Source organism: Pongo pygmaeus, chromosome 13 (assembly GCF_028885625.2).
Source record: "Pongo pygmaeus isolate AG05252 chromosome 13, NHGRI_mPonPyg2-v2.0_pri, whole genome shotgun sequence".
Classification (NCBI taxonomy): domain Eukaryota; kingdom Metazoa; phylum Chordata; class Mammalia; order Primates; family Hominidae; genus Pongo; species Pongo pygmaeus.
In genome coordinates, this window is record NC_072386.2 from 74,856,306 (window position 1) to 74,867,506 (window position 11,201).

Below are 11,201 nucleotides of genomic sequence, written 5' to 3' on the forward strand. Positions count from 1 at the left end.
TAACCAGGGAAGAAGCATTCACAGGAAAAGGGTACAGTGTCATTCGTGATTTTAGAATAAGTAAAAAAGGCATTTCAAAAAAGTTCCAGAGTTGACATCGAGGCAGGAGTATGTTTAGCCATTCTCAGACTCCCAATTCTGGCAGCTGGAACCCAAATTGTAAGTGCTTTGTCTTTGAGGGCTCAATGAAATATGAACTACTTAAGATGTTGCTCAGATGAAGAAATATATGCATTTATTAAGTATAAATGATCAGAGGATTCTTTACTTCATGAATTCTTGTCTAAAACTTCACTGGCACATACATGAGACATAGGTGTCAAGGATATTTTTGAATTTTTCCTTGGCTCACACTCATCAATAACATAAATTTCTGTGAAGGAAGTACCATATTTTGCTCAAACGCCATATCCTTCTGTTCCAAGAAAAAATAAAAAAGGATATAAACCAAAAAGCAGCTTCTATTTGGGCCTCTTTGGCAGGGAAATAAAGGGGAAAGAAACTGGGAAATATATTCTCTTGCTCAGAGTAGGGAATGGGAAGGATTCCTTAATAAACATATGTGCTACTAAATCCTGCCTGGAAACAAAGAATGATATAAACAAGCTGTGGCTTACGGTTTCAAAATCCAGTAAATTATACTTATGGTTGTGCATTTGTCAAGATAAGTAGCTAATGGTAATCCAAAGCAGATAAGGGTAATAAAATGCACTGAGGTAGGGCAGAAGTCAGACCTAGTGATGGGGACAACCTTTCACATTTGTGGTCCTAAAAGACCTCATCAAATATCTTAGGACAGGAGTGATGGCCAGGCCAGGGGCAAAGGGTTGGGGAGAGAGTGGGGAAGAAAGGTCATTTTTGTTAGTAGCCCTTCAAGAGTGACAGAGCATTTACTATTCCCTAGTTTTATAATAGCTGAAGTGATACATTTCATATGAAGAAATATATGGCAATATAGAGAAGAGACATATTTCTGCCTCAAAGAGATTTTAGGAAAGAAAAACTAGGGCAAGAACCAGCATTCTATGGGGGATTACTGTACCTAGGCAGCAGAATAAGCACTAAACACATTTTCAGACTTTAGACTAAAATAGAAACCCTAGCAATTGTCGAATTCCTAAAATTTGCCGGGGACTGATTCTAACAGACTCCTTTAGATCTACATCTGTTGTGTTGTGACTGAGTATGCGGGAATAGATACAGCTCCAACCCGCCTTTCCAAGCTATCCTGTTCTCCAGGTGGCCTCTGAAATCTTTCTCTGCTGGAGTTCTATGGACGTAGCAAGATCGGGAGAAGTGTCACTGTGAAAGCAACTCTCCATAGTCATCTTCTAGTCACTGGAAACAGAAACTAACAGTCTGGTTGTCCTTAATAAAGAAAATCCCATCAAGTTAAGGCTAATCTCTGACTTGTGTGGGCCTGGGGGTAAGGAACAAATGTATTCCTGCCTCCATATCTGGGCCTCTAGCTGACACATGCAACCCCACCGGGCAAAGCATCACTGTTCATATTTGACATGAAGAGCTGGCCTCATAGCAAGGCCAAGGCAGAGCTACAATCCCTGTGTGAGCCCCTGTGCCCATCTATGCAGAGGGCATGGGTAGAGATGCTTTCACAGACTGCCCAGAGCAGCCAGTAACATGTTCTCCCTTCCCAATTATCTCTTGCTCAGATAGAATTATTTTAGAAAAATTTTAAAATGTGCATACTAGAGGTTGTTATTTTGGCAAATTTAGTTTAGCTGTCAGAGGTCATGCAGGGCAAGTAGAAAGCACTTCTTGTTTGCTGTCAAACCTACCCTGATTCAAATTCTTGCTCAGTCACTGTAATCTTGTTTGAGCTTTAAATTCTTTATCTCTGAAAGAGAAGACATAATACTTATGGTGGATGGTGGTTGTAATCACATGTGGCAAACACTTGGCATATGAAACACATTCATTTAACAGTATCTACAATTAAGTGCTAATGTCATCAACTGTAAATATTGAAGCAGGTGACAATTATCCTGTGCTGAAAGTTTTCCTGAAATGCTTATTTAGGGTCCAATTTGCCAGACTTTATCATGAGTAATACCTTATAAATATCTACAACTACAGTTCACAAACTGTTTTCACATTTATTGTCTCATGTAATTCTCACAACTGCCAGAAAGTTTGATAATATTATTATACTCACTTTATTTTTTTATTTTTATATTTATTTATTTTTTGAGACGGAGTTTTCAGGCTGGAGTGCAGTGGCATGATCTTGGCTCACTGCAACCTCCGCCTCCAGGGTTCAAGCGATTCTCCTGCCTCAGCCTCCCAAGTACCTGAGATTACAGGCATGTGCTACCAAGCCCTGCTAATTTTTTGGGTTTTTAGTAGAGATGGGGTTTCACCATTTTGGCCAGGCTGGTCTTGAACTCCTGACCTCAGGTGACCCAACTGCTTCAGCCTCCCAAAGTGCTGGAATTACAGGCATGAGCCATCGTGCCTGGACTTACTATATTCACTTTAGAGATGAGGACACTGAGACTTGAAGAGGCTAAGTAAGTCACCCATGGCCGCAAAGTTAGCAAATTAGCCAATATCAGTATCAACAATGTTAGGCTAATGCCTCACAGAGCAGTGTTCAAGTTTATGCACATACGTGTTGTTTCATTAAACAAACTCTTGTTGTACCCTTGTGGCCCGGAGCTAGGTGCAGAGAGCACAGCAATAATACAAAAGGCATCACCTTTGCATTCAAGGGATTTATATTTCTTCAGGGAACACAGACATTGGAAAATGCACAACTGATTAAAAATTGGGTAGAAAGTCTAAACAGACACCTCATCAAAGAAGATGTACAGATGGCAAGTAAGCCATCTTAATTGAAAAGTAAAGTAAGATATAAAGTAAGAAAAGTAAAGTAAAATAAAAAGACGCTCCACATCACATAGTATTAGGGAATTTTAAATTAAAATAAGATACCAGATACACTTATTAGAATGGCCAGAATCCAGATCACTGATACCAAATGCTGGCCAGAGTGCGGACCAACAGAAACTCTCATTCAATGCTGGTGAGAATGCAAAATGATACAGCCACTTTGGCAGACAGTTGGTGGTTTCTTACAAAACTAAACATAATCGTACCACATGATCCAGCAAATACGATCCTTGGTATTTACCCAAAGGTGTTGAAAACCTAGGTCCACACAGAAACCTGCGCATGGATACTTATAGCAGCTTTATACGTAACTGCCATAACTTTGATGCAACCAAGAAGCCCTTCAGAAAGTGCCTTAGTCCATTCTATGTTACTAGAACAAAGTACCTGAGACTGCGTAATTTCTACAGAAAAGAGGTTCACTTAGGCTCATGGTTCTGTAGGCTAAGAAGTCCGAGATTGGGAGCCCGCATCTGGCCAGCCTCTGGTGAAGGCCTCATGCTGCCTCGTAATATGGTGGGGAAGCAGAAGGGGAAGTGGACACTTGTGAAAAGGGCAAATCAAGAGGGGTGGCCTCACTTGATAACAACCCACTCTCATGGTAACTAATTGAGCACCTCAAGAGCCAGAACTCACTCACTCCCGTGACAATAAATGCCACCCCAAGAGAGTAGCATTCATTCCTGTTAATGATATAATCCCCTCTTAAAGATCCCACCTCCCAGCACCACCCCATTGGGGACAAAATTTCCAAACATGTGTTCTGGGGGCACACTCAACCCATAGCAATAGGTGAATAGATAAATAAACTATGATACATACACACAATTGAATATTATTTAGCACAAAAAAATTAAGTGAGCTATTAAGCCATGGGAAGACATGGAGGAATCTCAAATGCATATTACTAACTACAAGAAACCAATATGAAAATGCCACATACTGTGTGATTCCAACTCTATGACACTCTTGGAAAAGCGAAACTATGAAGACAGTAAAAAGATCAGTGGTTTTCAGAGGTTGGTGGAAGGGAGGGATGATAGGCAGAGCACAGATGACTTTCAGGGCAGTGAAACTACTCTGTGTGATACTACGATGATGGACACATATCATTATACATACGTCAAAACCCATAGAAAGTACAACAGGAGTGAACCCTACTGTGTATGCTATGGACTTTCAGTGATGGTGTCTCAGTGTCGGTTAATCAATTGTAAGAAATATACCTTTGTGGTGAGTGATGTCAATAGTGGGAGAGGTTGTGCCTGCATAGGGGAGAGCACATATCGGAATTCTCTGTACCTTCTGCTCAATTTTGGTGTGAACCTAAAACTGCTCTAAAAAATAAAGCTATTTAAAAAACAACAAAATAAAACTACTCATTGTAGAAAATGCAATGAAAAAGATTATGCAGGGAACTCAGCAGTCTAGTGTAGTCTTGGAGAATCAGAAGAGCGGTTTGAAGTAAGTGATCTTTGAGCTGAAATCTGCACCATGAACAGTTGAAATATCAACTGTACTAAGTGCCATACTTGGTGAACTGAAGTAAACATATGGGCAACAGGACCATAATAATGAATAATAAATTAAATCCACTTAAAACTGTTATCGTACATGGTGAATACTACTTGTTGTAATGATCAGTCTACTCGTGTGAAGTGTGCCTCAGATCTGGGAAAACTAAATATGGGAAGGGGCCAAATATTGTCATGGTAACAGAAACAGAAAGACCCCTTGCTAAAGGGTTTTCAATAAGCAAGAACAGCCAGTATTCAGTAAGTAGCCTTCCATGGGAGCTGACATCTGTTATTCATTTGTTGATTTTAGGTTGAAGAAAAGCAGGATAATTGGAAATACTTCTATGTTCTGGGAAAATATGGAATGGAAGAGCTCTTACTGTTTCTTAAATGGTGATCCATTACTTTTAACATTTAGTACAAACCTGCCCTCTCCAATTAAAGAATGAACAAGAGAGCTGGACAACATCTAGATTCAATCATTTCAAAGCTATGGAAGATCAAAGACAGGTTCTTGCTTAAGCCAGGAGAAAAGAGGGCTTCCATCATGAAAAGGACTTCCACCATGAAAAGCATCTTTTGGGTGCTTGGGAAGAAATGAGAAAAAGTGTATTAAGAAGGAGGTGGACAATATTTAGCAGATGGTTGCAACTGTGCTACCTATCTCAGAGGAAAACAGCAAGGAAAAGAACAAATTCAGCTACCTGTATAGCATAATAGTTCAAAGCAAAGATATTTATATCAAACAGACTTGGATTTAAGCCCCAGTTCTACCATTGATTAGGCAAGTTTCTGAATTTCTCTATAATCCAGTCTTCTCATCTGTGAAATGGGAACATTACCAGAAGATTGTACACTCAGTTATTATTTGACATCATCTAGCATATAATAGCCACAAGCTAAATATCAGTTGTATTTTTTTTAATGGGGTGAGTAGTTTTGCAACCCTGTTCATCTTTAATTCCTGTTGGACTGAAAACATTTTAGGAAAATGCTAGGGGAAAATTAGAATCCTTTGGTGAGTTGCCAGAGAGCTGACAGTACAAGAGCAAATGCCAGCCTACTGCAGTGGTGGTTTCCAAAGCAATAACCAGACTTGGGCCCATATCTCTGAGGGGCTCCAGTTTGGCCTCAGGTGTCTAGTGGAGCCCATAGTGCTGAGGTGTGCTGATGCCTCATCTCTCTGCTTATTATCCCTTTAAAGCAGGGTGGGTGACTGGACATGGGAAGCATCAGAGATCTGACCAGCACACCTGCCTTCCTCGCTTGGATTCCTAAGCCCACCTGAATTGTCATCCAGTCCCCTGTTAGAACCCTTGTAGCCACAGCTGTGTTCTATAACTATAGCAATGTCTGAGGATACTTTGCTTTATGTGCATAAAGGAGAGAGCACAATTTCAATAATTATTCTCTGCATGCGCTCAACCCAGTTACTTAGTTAATCTGAATTTCCAATTCCTCATGTCTTAGGCTGTCTCCATCAGGGCCTAAGCAGGTATCAGATGACACACTCAAGCTGGGTGGTGGGGAGATTTCAATAAAGGGATTACTTACCAGGTGTGAGCAAGGTTTGGGGAAGCCAGCAAGGGCTGATACCATCCTTGGATCTGCAGGGGAGAATCATTAGCAGTCAGGCTCACCTAAAGGGCTGAGGAAGGGAATGGTTTCCAGGAACCAGAGAGCGTCATTCTGCAGATACTCCACAGGAAAGGACCAGAGAGTCAACTAACTACTTTTCCCTGCTCTCTGATTTTCTACTGATGCTAAACTACTGGCTGTGTCCAAATGGAAGTGCTAGAACAAGGAGCTGGTTGATGCAGTTCATACAGGTCAGCCTCCTGGGGGGACAGAACAAGGTAGTAGTGGGTCTGGGGTGGGAGGGGTGGGAGAGGATATAGAAGATACCCGGCATAGACACCACCGAGGAAGGTATGAGCATGAATTAAGTTAGTTTGTAAAAACCTGCCCGTGCCTGACACACAGTAGGAGTTCAGTAAACATTAATTCCTCTAAACCCTCCCCACTCCCCACCTCTCACAGAGAAACCCATAATCTTGCAGCCACAGTCCCTGCCCCACATTCAGTAGAGATCTCCAAATACAAACTTGCACATGCGTGTAATGCTCGCTTTCTATGTCAGGCTTTCTATTTATGTGTGGTTGATTTTTAGGTTTTGGCTTAAGTGTTTATTCACTCTACATTCCTTAGTGGAGCTTTTAGCAATCAAATTTCAGCCTGTTCTTCCCAAACTTTACCTGGCCCATCGGACGCTGGCACTAAATTAGTGGTTAATTTCTAATTAATTTGCCTGCTTTGAGGGATAGATGTATTAGCATCAAGTTTTGACAATTCCCAAAAGAATTAAATATCCCTAGAGAAAAAGGAAGGGAAGATTCAGGACCCGTAGTTTCTAAAAGGATTTGAACACCACTTACAATAGAGCACATTTCCAGATAGCTCCAGGAGCTTCATCTTTGGAAGGAGGAGTTTCTTTGTTTACAAACAAGCAGGCGTTTGTTAGCCAGTGCAACAATAAACCTCTGCTCTCTGGTCAGCCATTTTCATTAAATTATTCTTAAAGACTACCAATAAAAGGTGCCAATCATTCTACTTAACTATGTAGCTAACCATCTATTATTAACCAGAGCACATACTTCTGGAATAACAAATGGGGTCGCAAAGATCTGAGCTCGATAAGCCCTATAATGAGATAACTCCCGGGCCTGGTATCATGTGATAAATGTATCAGAACTGCACAGGAGAGACTGACGTCCTCTCTGTGCTCTCCCTCCTCTTTCCCTCCCTCCCTGTGGTTTAGCTCTACTAAAAAAATGCTAAATGGAGATATATATATTTCATATAAGAAATACGCAAATAAGCCTTTGTTATTAAATGCATGTTTGCTAGAGGTTAAACCCTGGTATCCTGCAAAAATCAAGAGAAGAAAACTTGCTGAGTGTTTCTGCGTGTCGTTTTCCAGCCATATTTCACAGAGAGAGATTTCTGGCAGGACTAAGTGCGGCAATTATATTGGAAATTTAGGTCATCTTTATAATTATGTTCAGATGTGATTGGAAAAATGTCTCGGGAGCCATAGATGTTTTGGTTAAAAGCATATTTCAGAATGCAGGTGAAAAGGCAAAGTCTGGTCTCCTATGTAATTAAATCCCTGTACAACCTGGATGAGACATTTTATGGGCTAAAGTAGCAGCAGCAAGGATGCTTGATTTGAACACACCCCAACAGAAGAAACTACCTTATCTTTTTGCCCTGCTTAATAGCAAACTACATATAGCACAGCTTTCTTAGCATAATCTCTTGGTCATTTGGTGTAGAGACCTCAGTGTGCTTTATCAACATTAGCCTGCTAATCCCAGCAGGAACCTGAGGGGGTTGGCAGGCTGCCCATTCATGTCATTTCAGGTGAATTCATAGATAACCGCAAGTTTTAGTCTCTGCTTTAGAGCCAAAGAAAGGAAGTTCTCACCCCTCTCCAAACAGTGGGTATCAATGTATTATCACTAGGGCATCAGTGATGTTCCTGCCTGGTATCTGGGCCTAGAAAAAATGGAAGGCTGAGTGTCCAGGTGTCTCTGACCCCATGAGGAAGAGGAGTGAGCTGGAGTAGGGATGGGCTGATTCTTCCAAGGGGAGTTTTTTTGAGGAGTGCGTCTATCTAGAAAACAGCTATCTCCCAGTAGACCAGTGGTTCACAGCTTTGCCTGCACATTGAAATCCCTTGAGACACTCTAGCAATCACTGGGTCTCACCTTCAGGAATTTTGATTTAATTGGCCTGGGGTGTTGGCTTCAGGCCGGGGAGTTTCTAAAACACGAGAGGTGATTCTAATACAGAGCCAAGGTTGAAAACCACTACTAAAGTCAGGAGTTCCACTAGGAACCACTACTTTCAGGTGCTTTTTCTGCTTTGGAAAGATCCAGTTTTGCTAGTGAACAGAAAGTTATTTGATCCAATCTTTATGGTGGTATCATTTACTCCTGACTACCTTGTGCCTTGCACACTGGTGTTTTTCAGACTGTGGGTGGTGGCTTACTGGGAAGTGATTAAATAGATTTAGATCATTGCAATGGCACATTTTGTTTTAAAAATAAATACAATAGAATTGGAAACATCTGAGTCCATTATAAATAATTATTTTGTAATAATTGCTTTGTAATATTACAGAAATTATTTTGTTAAATATTTCTTTGTGTGTGTGCACACGTTGTGAACTTGTACTGGATCTTGATGTAAAATGTTTATCTTAATGAAGATCGTGGTTTAAAAAAGTATAAAACTGACTTTACTAATGCTAATACTTTAGAATGTATCTCTTCTGTTTTATATAACAAATCTGGGGCTCTGGATGCTACTTTGGGCTCAGACAACTTATGAAAACAGAACACACAGTCTTAGAATGTAGACCTAAAACACCCAAAAACACTCACCTTTGTAAGATTGTAACAAAAATTAATACAAATGGAGTTGATAGCTCTAATGTAGTGGTGGACCCAAAAGCCATATTAGTACTAGCAAAAGGGCAGAATTCACACAGTATCATAGTTGTTCTGCAAGAGCTTTGGCACCTAGTCATGTCCAAAGCAGATATAAAACTCCTTCAGCCACCTGAAGGACAGTGTTACAGCAATTCATCAAAAAGAAAAACCACAGGCCCTTCTTTCCTTCCATTCGATTTAACTGGTCTTCATTTTCCACGGCAGTAAACGTTCTAGATGCCTCTTGTAGACCTTAAAGTATTGGAAAGGAAGCTTCTAGTCAAAGGTTATTTATCTTAAGATACTATAAATGATGCTAATTTTTAGTCCACTTGAAATATGTAAGTTGTGCTATGACAAATCATTCTGTCACATGTGACCACTTCCCATGTAGTTGAACTGATCAAGAAAGTATATTTGAATTGATTCCCATCATAACCAGGGAGGTACATCTAACTCAATGGTGAAAAGGTGCATCACACATTTGCCTTGCTGCTGGTTATGTGGCCTGGGATCTCTGCCTTCTCCCGTTTTCTTCCCCCGCCTCCCACCCTCCCTGCAGCAGCCCTCAGCCTGGGGGCTTGTTAGAATAGATGTGAAGTTTTCAACCTGCGGACCTGCTGCGTGTGGAGGTGCTTTGCCTGCATCCCTTGTTTCTTAAGTCTTTAATGATGCCTTTGTCCAAGCCATAGCCCTGTCTCTACACTCCTCCACTCCCGCCCTGGGCCGAGGCACCGATGATAAACCCTGAGGCTGGCCTTTGGTGAGGAATTTGGGGCTTTCCCCATATCTTCTCTCTGCACCTGTTTTCAAGGGGTGCTGCTTTTTCCTCTCTCCTGCTCAAGTTCCCTTTTGCATCATCACCACCCAACACTTTCCATGACACTTCCTTGCTGTGGCCAGAAGCCCACCAGGCAAGGTTGGAAAGAACCTCTGACTTCTCTTGTTTAGTTTTGGAACCACATTTATTCACTCTTGCTCAGCCTGGGATGTGAATATTGGGCCCTGCCACCCTCTGCCAGCATCATCAGCCAATTTTTTTTTTTTTTAGTATAACAGGCACTATTTTTGAATAAACAAATCACTTTGCAAATGCTGTTTTCTATTATTATTATTATACTTTAAGTTCTGGGGTACATGTACAGGTTTGTTACATAGGTATACACACACCATGGTGGTTTGCTGCACCCATCAACCTGTCATCTACATTAGGTATTTCTCCTAATGCTATCCCTCCCCTAGCCCCCTATACCCTGACAGGCCCTGGTGTGTGATGTTCCCCTCCCTGTGTCCATGTGTTCTCATTTTTCAACTCCCACTTACAAGTGAGAACATGTGGTGTTCGGTTTTTTGTTCTTATGTTAGTTTGCTGAGAATGATGGTTCCAGTGTCATCCATGTTCCTGCAAAGGACAGGAACTCATCATTTTTTATGGCTGCATAATATTCCATGGTATATATGTGATATATGTACCACATTTTCTCTATCCAATCTATCATTGATAGGCATTTGGGTTGGTTCCAAGTCTTTGCTATTGTGAACAATACTGCAGTCAACATACGTGTGCATGTGTCTTTATAATAGAATGATTTATAATCCTTTGGGTATATACCCAGTAATGGGATTGCTGGGTCAAATGATATTTCTGGTTCCAGATCCTTGAGAAATTGCCACACTGTCTTCCTCAATGGTTGAACTAATTTACACTCCCACCAACAGTGTAAAAGCATTCCTATTTCTCCACATCCTTTCCATCATCTGTTGTTTCCTGACTTTTTAATGATCACCATTCTAACTAGTGTGAGATGGTATCTCATTGTGGTTTTGATTTGCATTTCTCTAATGACCAGTGATGATGAGCTTTTTTTCATATGTTGGTTGGCCGCATAAATATCTTCTTTTGAGAAGTGTCTGTTTATATCTTTCTCCCACTTTTTGATGGGGTTGTTTTTTTTTCTTGTAAATTTGTTTAAGTTCCTTGTAGATTCTGGATATTAGCCCTTTGTCAGATGAAGAGATTGCAAAAATTTTCTCCCATTCTGCAGGTTACCTGCTCACTCTGATGATAGTTTCTTTTGCTGTGCAGAAGCTCTTTAGTTTAATTCGATCCCATTTGTCAATTTTGGCTTTTGTTGCAATTGCTTTTGGTGTTTAAGTCATGAAATCTTTGCCCACGCCTCTGTCCTGAATTGTATTGCCTAGGTTTCCTTCTATGGTTTTTATGGTTTTAGGTCTTACATTTCAGTCTTTAATCCAACTTGAGTTAATTTTTGTA

General features: G+C 40.7%; 1 pseudogene; it reads left to right on the plus strand.

The window, feature by feature from the left end:
- Positions 1-8,796: 8,796 nt before the first annotated feature.
- On the plus strand, positions 8,797-9,154 carry LOC129043491 (ubiquitin-conjugating enzyme E2 variant 1-like; annotated as a pseudogene).
- Positions 9,155-11,201: the final 2,047 nt, after the last annotated feature.